Genomic DNA, 12739 nt, shown 5'->3' with positions numbered 1-12739 from the left:
TTTGAAAATCTTAAAGATCTTATTATAGAAGAACCTAAACAACAAAGTTTCCAACAATACAATCTTAAAGAGATAATTTCTCGCTTCGAACCAAAAACAAAACCAGTAACTATTTCCGACCTTCAAAGAGAAATAAATACAATAAAGGAAGAAATTTCTAACATTAAAAAGAAAATTCTCAAATAAAATTCGAACTCTTATCATTTCAAACTCAACAAATAATTGAACAACCTTCCACTTCTGAAAATCCTGAAAACATAGAAACTGATAACAAGGCCGAGAAACTTTCACATGAATCGTTTATCAATCTTATAAATAAAGTTCAAATACAAAAATGGTACTCTATTATTGATCTTGTTATAAATAAGGAATACCATTTAACTTATAAGGTTTTAATTGACTCAGATCAAAATTGTATACGAGAAGGCTTAATACCTATCAAATACTTTGAAAAACCTCAGAAAAATTACATGGTGCCAATAGTCAACGATTAAAAATACATTACAAACTTTCAAATGCACATATGTACAATCAAGGATATTATTTCAAAAATACCTTCATATTAGTTAAAGACTTAGATGAAGAAATAATATTAGGAACTCCATTCCTATCTCAACTTTATCCATTCTTAGTAAATGAGAAAGGAATAAATTCAAAAATTTTAAATCAAAAAATTATTTTCAAATTTATAAATCCAATATCTACTAAATTAATAAATTCTATTCAAAATTTCTCAATATTTAAAATTATTAATTCCATTAAAAGAAAGACACAACAAATACAATTTCTAAAAGAAGAAATAGGTTATAAAAGAATTGAAAAACAATTAGATGACCCTTATATTCAAAATCAAATTAATCACTTTGAAGAATTAATTAAAAAAAGATATATGTGCTATATTTCTAATGCTTTTGGGAAAGAAAGCAACACAGTTAGTCTACCATATATTAAAAATTTTCATGAATAAAAAATTCCTACAAAAGCAAGGCCTATACAAATGAATGCTGAATTATTAAAACATTGCCATAAAGAAATTCAAGAACTTCTAGAAAAGGGACTTATACGATCTACCAAATCACCCTGGAGTTGTACTGCTTTTTATATAAATAATCAAGCAGAAATTGAACGAGGAGTACCTCGTCTTGTAATCAATTACAAGCCCTTAAATTCTGTTATAGAATGATTACGTTATCCCATACCAATTAAACAAAAAAGATATACAAAATGCCTTAATCTTCTCAAAATTTGATATGAAATCTGGATTTTGGCAAATTCAAATTGCTGAGAAAGATAAATACGAAATGGCATTCAATGTTCCATTTGGACAATACGAATGGAATGTAATACCATTTGGACTAAAAAAATGTCCCTTATGAATTTCAAAATATTATGAATTATATTCTTAACCCATATCAAGAATTTATAATTGTCTATATTGATGATGTTTTAATCTTTTCACAATCCATAGAACAACATTTTAAACATTTAAAAATATTTCAGGAAATAATTAAACAAAATGGTTTAGTTGTTTCTTTACCTAAAATAAAATTATTTCAACAAAAAAAAAAAGTTCTTAGGATACGATATTTTCCAAGGAAAAATAAAACCAATTCAAAGATCAATAGAATTTGCTAACAAATTTTTCAGATGAAATCATCAATAAAAATCAATTACAAAGATTCTTAGATTGCTTAAATTATATATCAGACTTTATTCTAAATTTAAGACAAACATGTGAACCTCTATATCAAAGACTGAGAAAAAATCCCCTCCATGGAATCATCAACATACATGCATCATTAAAACCATCAAAGGTCTAGTCAAGAGTCTTCCATGTTTATCCATTATCAATCCACATGCATCACTCATTGTATAAACAGATGCATCAGATATAGGATATGGAGACATTCATAAACAGATGCATCAGATATAGGATATGGAGACATTCTCAAACAGTCCATCAATGGTAACAAGCAACTAGTTAGATATCATTTGGGTATCTGGCTAGGATCTCAAAAAAATTATTCAACCATCAAAAAAGAGATTTTATCAATCGTTTTATGTACAAACAAATTCCAAAATGATTTAATCAAATTTTTTTTTTAATACACATGGATTGCAAATGAGCTAAAGATGTTTTACAAAAGGATATTAAAAATATGGTTTCTCGACAATTTTTTGCCAGATGGCAAGCAATACTTTCTTGTTTTGATTTCAAAATTGAAACTATAAAAGGAAGTACAAACTCCCTTCCTGATTACCTCACTAGAGAATTTCTTCAAGGCAAGACTAAAGAAGAAAGTGAAAGAGAGAAAGAAAAGAACGAATGAATTCTACTTGCAAGAAAGAAGAAAAGCATGATTGTGATCAAGAACAATAACAATGATCAACACCTCCACAAACCAAAGCCTCGTACTCTCAAGCATTTTAATTTCTCAAAGGAGGACCATCATCAGTAATGGAGGATCGAAAAGGGAAGACTCTTCAAGCATTGCCGTTATCAAATAAATTTCAAATTCTGGGATCTTCCATCCCTTCAAGACCTTCTGCCTTAACAATCAACTCTTCCTCTATCAAAATTGAGGAGTCATTCACTCCTCCAACCACTTACATCCAAGTCATTACAAACTCAAACTTTTAACATTCAGAAATTATACCCTCAAACAAAACTTTTAATTATCGATCATCTTCATCTACTTTTTACCATAATAAAACCCATACCTCATATATTACAACTCTTGAGCCAAAATTCCTAGGTAAATCTATGCTTGAAACAATTCAAAAAACATTTCCGTCAAATTTCCATTTTATTCCAAACCATCCACAAAAAACTCGTTTATTCTATGAATTTATTCTTGTTGATACCGACTCAATTGAAGTCACCCATAATAAGAATAAAGATGATCCCAATAGAATTGCCTTTTCAAAAGTTAGAATTCTTCGTGTTCTAACTCCAACAAAATGGAATCAAAGTATTTATACCGAAAAAAGATTTTCTCATCAATTTCTCCACAAACTTATTCATACATCGATTATCAAAATGCTTGGTACAATATGTTTTGATTAAACAATTTTAATCATTCTTGGTTCATAATGTTTGACAAAACATGTATTCAAAATTTTTCATTATGTTTTAATGATTGGTGGGATATATTTGGCCTTAATGAGGCTATCCTACCATACCCAATTCTTGAAAGTTTTAAATATTTTTCAAATAATATTTTCTCAAATTATTTTGACTTAACTCTTCGTTTTTCAAATTACTTTCATCTAGCATGGATCTTTTATTGGAATTATTCAGTTACAGAATCAAATGACATCTCCCGCCTATCTCGATCATATCGAATCAAGTGGTGGGACAAGTTCAACACAGCTGTTGCTTTAAAAAATGTGGTGGAAAAATGGTTTTCCATCTATCCCCACAACATGAAGCCAAACCTACAAAAGAATCAATAATTTTTTACTCACAAATCAAGACTGATGGCTACAATGGCACAAGTATCAAATGAAGAAGAGCTCAATATTATTCTTCAACAAATTTTGTCTCCATCCACCACCAGTCAAGAAGAAAATACATCCAACATTCAAGAAGAAAAGGATGACAACGAATTTGCAAATTTCATGCGTCACATCCACATGCCAACTCAATCCACTGATCCAAATAAGTAGACGACAAAATCCAATTGAAGACAAAATGTTGTACGCGTGTCAAACTTAAGTTTCAATGTATTATACAAATGTTTGGTTTTTTAACTTTAGGTGTCATGTGTCATGTAACGTGTCCACCCAATGTAATGCATAGTAAGCTTCCTATCTCTATAAAGGAGGCTTAGTATGAATCTAGGGACACAAGTTTTTCCTTCCGCATCTTTTGAGTTTTGCCTTGAGAGAAAATCAAGAGAACTTGTACCTTGTGATAAAAAATAAAAAAAGTCCTTCATCTCTCCTAAACATCTTCAAGTAAGTTCCAAGTATTTTAATATTTCCAATACTACTTTATTTACATCAATCTTTCTTTACCAATTTTTATAATTTCTAACAACTAATTTAGTCTTCTTTTATTAACTTTCAATTTACACAAAGTTTTTATCATCATTTCAAACACATATATTATATTAAACCTTTGCCTCATCAAATACCAACATACTCATCATTCACCATAATTTGACATTCCATTCTATCATCATAATTTTTCATTCCAAAAGAATCATCATTTCACTTCTCTCTTTGTCACATTTCAGCCATGCATACTTCCACCAACTCCATCTACCCCATATTCTCCATGCAACACACACATCACGTGTACATTTCTTCCATTTCTTCCATGTTTCATTCCATGCTTCATGAAAATGGTATCAGAGCCCTCAACCTCGAGGGTGATGGTTTTCCCTGTCAAAGTTTTATGGAAGATTTGCATACCACCACGGAGACACATGACAAGGTGGAGAGTAGATTCTTTCTAGATGTTGTAGTCTGCAAGAGTTCGGCCATCGTACAATTGTTTCCCAGCGAATATGAGTCTCTGTTGGTCTAGGGGAATACCTTACTTTTCATGAATCTTGGCCTTCACATTGTCAATTGTGTTTGAAGACTCAACCTCCAACGTGATGGTCTTTCCGGTGAGAGTTTTGACAAAAATTTGCATCCCACCATGGAGACGGAAGACAAGATGAAGAGTGGATTCCTTTTGGATGTTGTAATCGGCAAGAGTTTGCCCATCTTCCAATTTCTTTCCAATGAAGATCAACCTCTACTGGTCTGGGGGGATACCTTCCTTATCCTGGATCTTGGCCTTGACATTATCGATGGTGTCGGAAGACTCCACCTCAAGGGTGATGGTCTTTCCGATAAGGGTCTTGACGAAGATTTGCATGCCACCACAGAGCCGGAGCACGAGGTGGATGGTTGATTCCTTCTGAATGTTGTAATCAACTAGGATCCTTCCATCTTCTAGCTGCTTTCCAGCAAAGATCAATCGCTGCTGGTCTGGAGGAATTCCCTCCTTGTCCTGGATCTTTGCTTTCACGTTATCGATTGTATCAGAACTCTCCACCTCTAAAGTGATGGTCTTTCCCGTCATGGTCTTAACAAAGATCTGCATTCCTCCCCTTAGACGAAGGACAAGGTGAAGGGTTGACTCCTTCTGAATGTTGTAGTCAGCAAGAGCCCTTCCATCCTCCAGCTGCTTTCCGGCAAAGATCAACCTTTGCTAGTCTGGAGGAATGCCTTCCTTGTCCTGAATTTTCGCCCTCTTCAACAGATGCATTCTGACCAAATTTGGCATTTTCCCTGCGTTTTAGCATAAAAAATTCCACCATTTTCCTTCATTCCACCGTTTTCATCTTCTCCTTTCACAAATTTCATCTTCCTTTACCGATTTCATCTTCTCCTTCACAGATTTCATCCTTCTTCACCGATTTCATCTTTTCCTTCACTGAAACCTTCATTTCATCTTCCCTTTCATCACCGAAGCCCTCATTTCATCTTCACCCAAAACAAAATTTTCTTCATTTCTTCTACATTCTTCATTTATTTTCAAATATCGATCATTTTCTACATTCATTTGTTTCAGTGTAGTATTTTATTTGATAAATTGATATATTTTTGTTATTTAACTTTGAATTAAGTTTTTGATAATTTTTACTTATTTTTTAATGTTTATTTTGTTTACGGTGGATATTATTCAAAGTTTTTTTTTGGTAAGTTGGAATATTTGGTAAGGTGCAAAGTTTTTTTTGGTAGTGTGCAATATTTTTCTTTTAATAAGTTGATACATTTTGTATAGTTGTTTATCATAAGGGAGAATTACATGTGATTAACTAAAGCAAATTAAAGAAACTATAAGTATGTTGATATATTTAATAAGTTGATATACTTTTCTGGTTGGTATTTGGTTGATATTTAGCTATCAAAATGAGTATGTCTTATTTGGTTAAATATAATAAACCGTAAGTTGAAAGAAAATTTTAACGAATTCTAAAAATAGGTATTTAAATATGTTTTTGATGGAAAAAAATAAATCTTTTTAAATGTAAAATTTATATTTAAATATTTTTTCATTTTGCCAAAATTTTAAAATTTATTAGTAGTTTTTAATGTAAAATTAAGAATATGTGGAGAAAAGAATAGTGATATTACTTNTTTTTCATTTTGCCAAAATTTTAAAATTTATTAGTAGTTTTTAATGTAAAATTAAGAATATGTGGAGAAAAGAATAGTGATATTACTTTATTTTGTGGAGAAAAGAAAAAAAAAACTAAAACGAATTAAAGAAAGAATTTAAAGTTAATAGCGGTATTGGATTTAAACTAAAACGTTCAATTATTTATGTTTAAACACATAAAAAAGTCATTAATAAAAAAAATATTACATAGTAAAAATAATTTTTGTTCATACTTTTAGTAAAAATAATCTAACAGAAATTTGACCATCAAACTATTGCTTATTTCACTACTCGTTGTGTAGAACTAGAGACTGCTCTTGAATCGGAGAGTGTTTCATGAGGCAAATTATTCACGTCTTAGTTACCCACGTTTTTATACTGACTATCGAGGTATTCTAAGTAAAATTGTCATATTTGTCATAGGTATGCGGTAAAGAAAATAAGTCGTTGGGAACAACGTGCAACCAAACATTCCGTCAACATATTTGACCATCGAACAGTGTTGTATGAAGTCACCATCTCAATCAACCCAATAACACTAAAGGGTGGAAACACACACCGAGTAAAGTTAATGGCAAAACATGCACATGCAATAAGTGGCAGAGTTTTGGAATCCCCTATTCTCACGCTATGGCTGTGTGTAAGACCATTGGGGTAGACTACTTTTACTATATTGAAGACTATTACAAAATTCCCACTTATCTGACATGTTATTAACCTCAGTTCGAGCCCATCCCTATAAAAAATGTTGGCTTGATCCTAACTTCCCAACTATTTATCTAGATGAATCACGAGTTAGGAAGGTTGGCAGACTGTGTACTTCTCGCATGCAAAACAAGATGGATTGAAGGGAACGCTACAAGACACTGTGCACAATTTATAGACAAGAAAGGCATAATAGACAGAATTGTCCCAATCGAGCTCGTGATGCGACTTAGTTATTTATTTTCAATTCTCATTGTATTTAATTGATTGTAACTTCTTTTACTTATTTATTCTTTATTAATTGTCATTATATTTAATTGATTGTATTTATTCAATGAAGGGTGTATTCTTTATTAATTATCATTGTATTTATTGATTGTATTTATACAATGAAGGGTGTATTCTTTATTAACTGACATTATATTTGTTGATTGTAATCACATTGATTTTTAATATTGTTTTTATGGGATCAGATGGATGGAGATGTTACCACAGGGCCATACAACGACTCAATTTTGTACTTACAATGCAACCATAGATCTGAGGCTGTTTGGGAAGACGAGCATATTGATGCAATGCTTTTTCAGTAAAGAGAGGCTGTTATTCGCTGGCATGAGAACCCAGGCCCTAGTATATTGAACTATCTACGAGTTGCCGGATTCTACGGAGTCTCTTGTATAAAATTTATACAATTAGACTGGCATCTGATAACGGCATTAGTGGAATGATAGCGCCAGGAGACACACTCTTTCCACATGTTGCATGGAGAGTGTATAATTACACTTCAAGATGTAGCCATCCAATTTGGACTCCCGATTAATGGAAGACCATTGATCGGGTATCTAAATTATGACTAGGAACAACTTTGTGCCCTTCTTTCAGGCGTAACCACGAATGACGCCGTTCTTAAGGGAGGTCGTCTAAGCCTGCCATGGTTAGCTGATCAATTTAAAAACTTCGCCCATCTACCAGACCACACAGATGAAGAGGACCTGCAATGATATGCTCGGGTATAAATTCTCACGTTGATTGGAGGATTGGTATTTCCTGACAAATCCAACAGCAGAGTGCACCTGATGTATCTTCCTCTCTTGGTGGATTTTGATATTGCTGGGACTTACAATTGGGGTGTTGGATGTCTTGTAGGGTTATATAGGAAACTATGCAAGGGTGCAGTTATAGATGGAAAAGACATTGTAGGCCCACTTTTATTGCTACAAATTTGGGCATGGGATCGATTTCCTCTTCTAGCGCCTTGACGACTCCATAGATACGAGAAGAACTTAGGCGATAGACCACTTGTAGTAAGGTAAGCATATTTACCTCATTATTGTTGTTTTCATTATGAAAATACTAATAGCTAAAATTTAACTTTTGATTGTTGTAGATGGAATGACAACTATTCTGTAATTAGAGCACCTACGTATGTTCTAGTATAGTATAGGCACATACTCGATACACATATGCCTAACCAGGTAATATTTTATATATTCATAATGTTTCAATCTTCTCTTTAATTCATTTTTTTGACACATATGCATGCAGATTATTTGGGAGCCATATAATCATCGGATCCAATTATTGCTGCCATACTTTCTCGATGGCAATGAGATATGGACATCCAAATATCCACTCATATGCTTATTCATTGTGGAATGGCATCACCTAGATCGTGTGATGCGTCAATTTGGGATGTTGCAACAAATTCCTCAACCTTGCAATACGGATGCCCGACTTTATTCACATGACCTAAAGGGCAAGCATGAGCTAGACTGGATTGCATATCTGGCTCCTCAAATTACAATATGGGAAAATCGACACAGTTTAGTTGTTAATGGACCTTCAATTAACAACAGTGTAGGTACCGAGCCTGGATATATTGAATGGTATTCCACTGTGAGCAGGCGGTACATAACTAAAGCAGAAGCATCGTATCACTTGTTGGTATGAGTTTATTATTTACTATGATTGTTTGAATTTATTTCTTCATTGCCACCAAAATAAATTTTAAAGTCATTAACTTGTTATTCAATTCCTTTTCAGGCGAGCTTCCAAATTTGCCAATATCTGTTCAAAGAGCCTTGCGTAGACTCACTCGATATATTGAGTGATGGTGACGTTCCAATGGAAGAACAAGGTGATCCAACAAGATATGAGGATGTTCCTATTCAACCTAATGTTCGGAATGAATATCCAATAATGCTACTCAATCAGTACATTTCCATGACGTCCTCTCCCTCAACATTTGATTTTTTTCCAAGAACCCACAGTACACTAAGCATGGAAGAAGGACAAACTTCACATGTCCATCTAAATATCCATGACCAGTATGTTACATATCGACAATGTAGTGAGGGTATACACTTTCCAGAGGAAAGTCAACCACCAAGTGTAAGAGGGCGTGGTGATCGTGGACACTATGCCACTCAACATAATCGATCTAGACATAATAGAGGATCTTCTTCTAGTCGTGAATAAAGAATATCGTACATATGATTGAATTTATTAATGAAATTCAATTACGAAAATGCACTTGCAGTCTCCAATACATCTAACCATGACTATTATTTACAATAGTCGAAAGTTAATATCTATTTTTTGCATAAGTTTCTAACAACTTTAAACAAAAAAAATAATAATTTGAAATTAAAAACTAATATTGAGTATATCAAATCAATCATAGAATTTCTTAATCTCAAAATAACATTAGTTTATACTGTTAAAAAACTAGTAATATTACTATCAAAATAAAAACGAGATTAGTGAGATAGTTGATTTTAGGTAAGAATGATTTACAGTTAAACAAATGAAATATTATTAACTGACATAAGTAATGAAAGAGTGGGTTTCGGGTTGTTAAAAGAATGAAAAAAAATAATAGCAAAAATATTGTTTTATTTTATTATTTTTTTTGGAAAATTTCACTAAGCGAGCATTTAGATATTACTAAGCAATCGGAGAGAATACAAAGCGATCATTTACTATCCACTATAGTTTTTATTAAGCGATCGTGTAGAGAATATTAAGCGATTGTTTAGCTATCCACTATAGTTTTTTATTAAACGATCGTTTAGATAATACTAAGCGATCGTTTAGATAGTACTAAGCGATCGTTTAGCTAACTATTACGCGATCGTTTAGATATCAACTACACGATCGTGTACTAATTTATAAAGCGATCATTTGGCTAATACTAAGCGATCACTTAGGTTTTGTTATGCGATTGTTTAGATAATACTAAGCGATCGTTTAGCTAACTGTTATGCGACGTTTAATTTTCGTTTAGATAAATTTATGCTAAATTTGTAGAACACAATTGGTGTTGTACATTTAATTAAGAAAATAAATAACTAAGCGATCGTTTAGATAAATTTGTGCTAAGATTACATATTGTATAGTACAATTGGTTTTGTACAGAATATAAATGGTGCTAAAATTACATATTGTATAGTGTAAATTTGTACAGAATAATTGGTGTTGTACAGAAAAATCGAAGCGATAGTGTATAAATTACTAAGCGATCGTGTATAAATTACTAAGCGATCGTGTATAAATTACTAAGCGATCGTGTACAAATTACTAAGCGATCGTGTACAAATTACTATGTGATCGTGTACAAGTTACTAAGCGATCATGTTTAAGATACTAAGTGATCGTGTATAAATTACTAAGCGATCGTGTATAATTTAATAAACGATCACATAGTAATTTACTAAACGATCGTGTTTAACAGACGCATTCTGACCAGTTTAATTTTTTTTTTAATGTGGCGTATGGGAGGAAAAAAATAATAAAATATTCTCGAATGCGTCTCTTCAAGGGACACGCTCGGATAGGGACAAAAAAACTCCTTTTTTCCCTAAATAAGTTGGAAAGCATCCCTTTTCCCCAATTAACTTCCAAAATAACCCCCAATCTAAATAACTCGTGAAAATGCCAACAAGAGAAATGTGGACAAAGTTTGAATGTAAATTAGGATATACCTCGAGAGCTCGTCTTGGCAAATGCTTCTAGATCGACAGAGGGTTTGGTAGTGTCCTTTCAATAATCACCTGGAAATTCTTTAGCCAAATATGAAGGTGTCTGAGTTGAAAATGGCACCAAATATTAGCTGTAATTGGTCTAGAAAGAACAACTACATTAAGCCAACCATTTCCTAAAGTTAAGCCTAGATAGAGTTTTCAGATGAATGACAATGTTGATATGTTATATAACTTAGCTAAAAATCACAAAAAAAAAAAAACAAAGAGAACCACCCATCATATCTCAAGAAAAGGAAGTTCCCTTTAAAAGTTAATAGTCTCAGAATCGCTCTCTATTATCTTAGAGACTCTTTCAACCGTCGTAGAGGAAGTCAACTTCCTGAACATGGATCAAAGCAAAGATGAGCATATGAACAGGAACGACTTCTCTTTTCGATTTTCAATGCTCCATTCGAATTGATACCCAAAGATTTTTTGTAATAAATGGTTTGAAAGAATGGTTTATTATAGGTTTGGGTGGCATGAATAAGATGAACATACGAATGAGACAAAACATAGATTTAGTGATTTGAGCTAGTAAGTGTATGGAATTATTGACCAAAGGCTTATCAATTGAGATGGTCTACCATCATACTAGCGAAGGACATTTAAAAAAATGGAAGAAACAATTAACTAAATGGATTAAGGACAGAGTAAAAGGTAAAATATATAGGCAAAATGATGCGATGAACGTGGAACGAACACGTGATCTTCAGATCTTTAGTCTAACACTCTCTCAACTGAGTTATCTCTGCAAGTGATTATCAAAACTATTTTTATGTTTTATTTTGACAATCATCATTTTAAAAATAAATTATTAAAAATTGCATTGAACATGGATGGAACACTAACATTTTTAAAATAAATAAAAATAAATGTGATGAACGTGGATCAAACACGTGACCTTCAAATCTTCAGTCTGACGCTCTCCCAAACAAATATTTTTTTGTAATGGTTTGAAATATCGGTTTATTAGATTTTGGTGGCATGAATAAGATCAACATACAAATAAGCTAGTAAGTGTATGGAATTATTGATCAAAGGCTCATCAATTGAGATGGTTTGCCGCCATACTAGCAACGGACTTTTAGAAAAATAGAAGAAACAATTAACTAAACGGATTAAGGATCGAGTCAAAGGTAAAATATATAGACAATATGATGTGATGAATGTGGATCAACACGTGACCTTCAGATGTTCAGTCTGACGCTCTCCCAACTGAGTTATCCCTACAAGTGATTGTCAAGACTATTTATATGTTTTATTATGACTATCATCATTTTAAAAATAAATTATTAAAAATTGCAGTGGATTGAATACTAACATTTTAAAAATAAAATCAAACTAAATGTGGTGAATGTGGATCAAACATGTGACCTTCAGATCTTTAGCCTGACGCTCTCCCAATTGAGCTATCCTCACGAGGAGTGGAATCGGTTCGGTTCGGTTTGGGGTCAAATTGAACCGAACCGATATTATTTATATATAGAACCGAACCGCACCGTTTGTACGATTTGAATCGAATAGAGCCTAATTGGTTCCATTCGGTTTGGTTCATCAATTTGTTTTGTGAAATGAGGGGCTGTCGAGGGAGATGGAGAATTAATGAGTGTAGACTGAGGGAAGACGAAGAGATGGAATAGGCTAAAGACGAAGAGATGGAATCGGAGATAAAGAGGACGAAGAGATAAAAATGAATAGATGGAATCGGCTACGGACTGAGGGAAGACGAAACCTCGATTTCGAACTCGAAGATGAAGACTGGGACTTGAACTCAAAGACGAAGACTATAAATGATTTGGAACTCGAAGACGAAGACTCAGACTCGAACTGAAGAGTGAAGAGCGGC

At 32.8% G+C, this 12739-nt stretch overlaps 1 pseudogene; it reads right to left on the bottom strand.

Moving 5' to 3' along the window:
• Positions 1-4459: 4459 nt before the first annotated feature.
• Positions 4460-5116, bottom strand: LOC120085319 (annotated as a pseudogene).
• Positions 5117-12739: the final 7623 nt, after the last annotated feature.

This window comes from Benincasa hispida, chromosome 9, assembly GCF_009727055.1.
Source record: "Benincasa hispida cultivar B227 chromosome 9, ASM972705v1, whole genome shotgun sequence".
NCBI lineage: Eukaryota > Viridiplantae > Streptophyta > Magnoliopsida > Cucurbitales > Cucurbitaceae > Benincasa > Benincasa hispida.
Note: the sequence above shows the minus strand (reverse complement) of the source record. Positions and strands in the feature narration are given on the sequence as shown.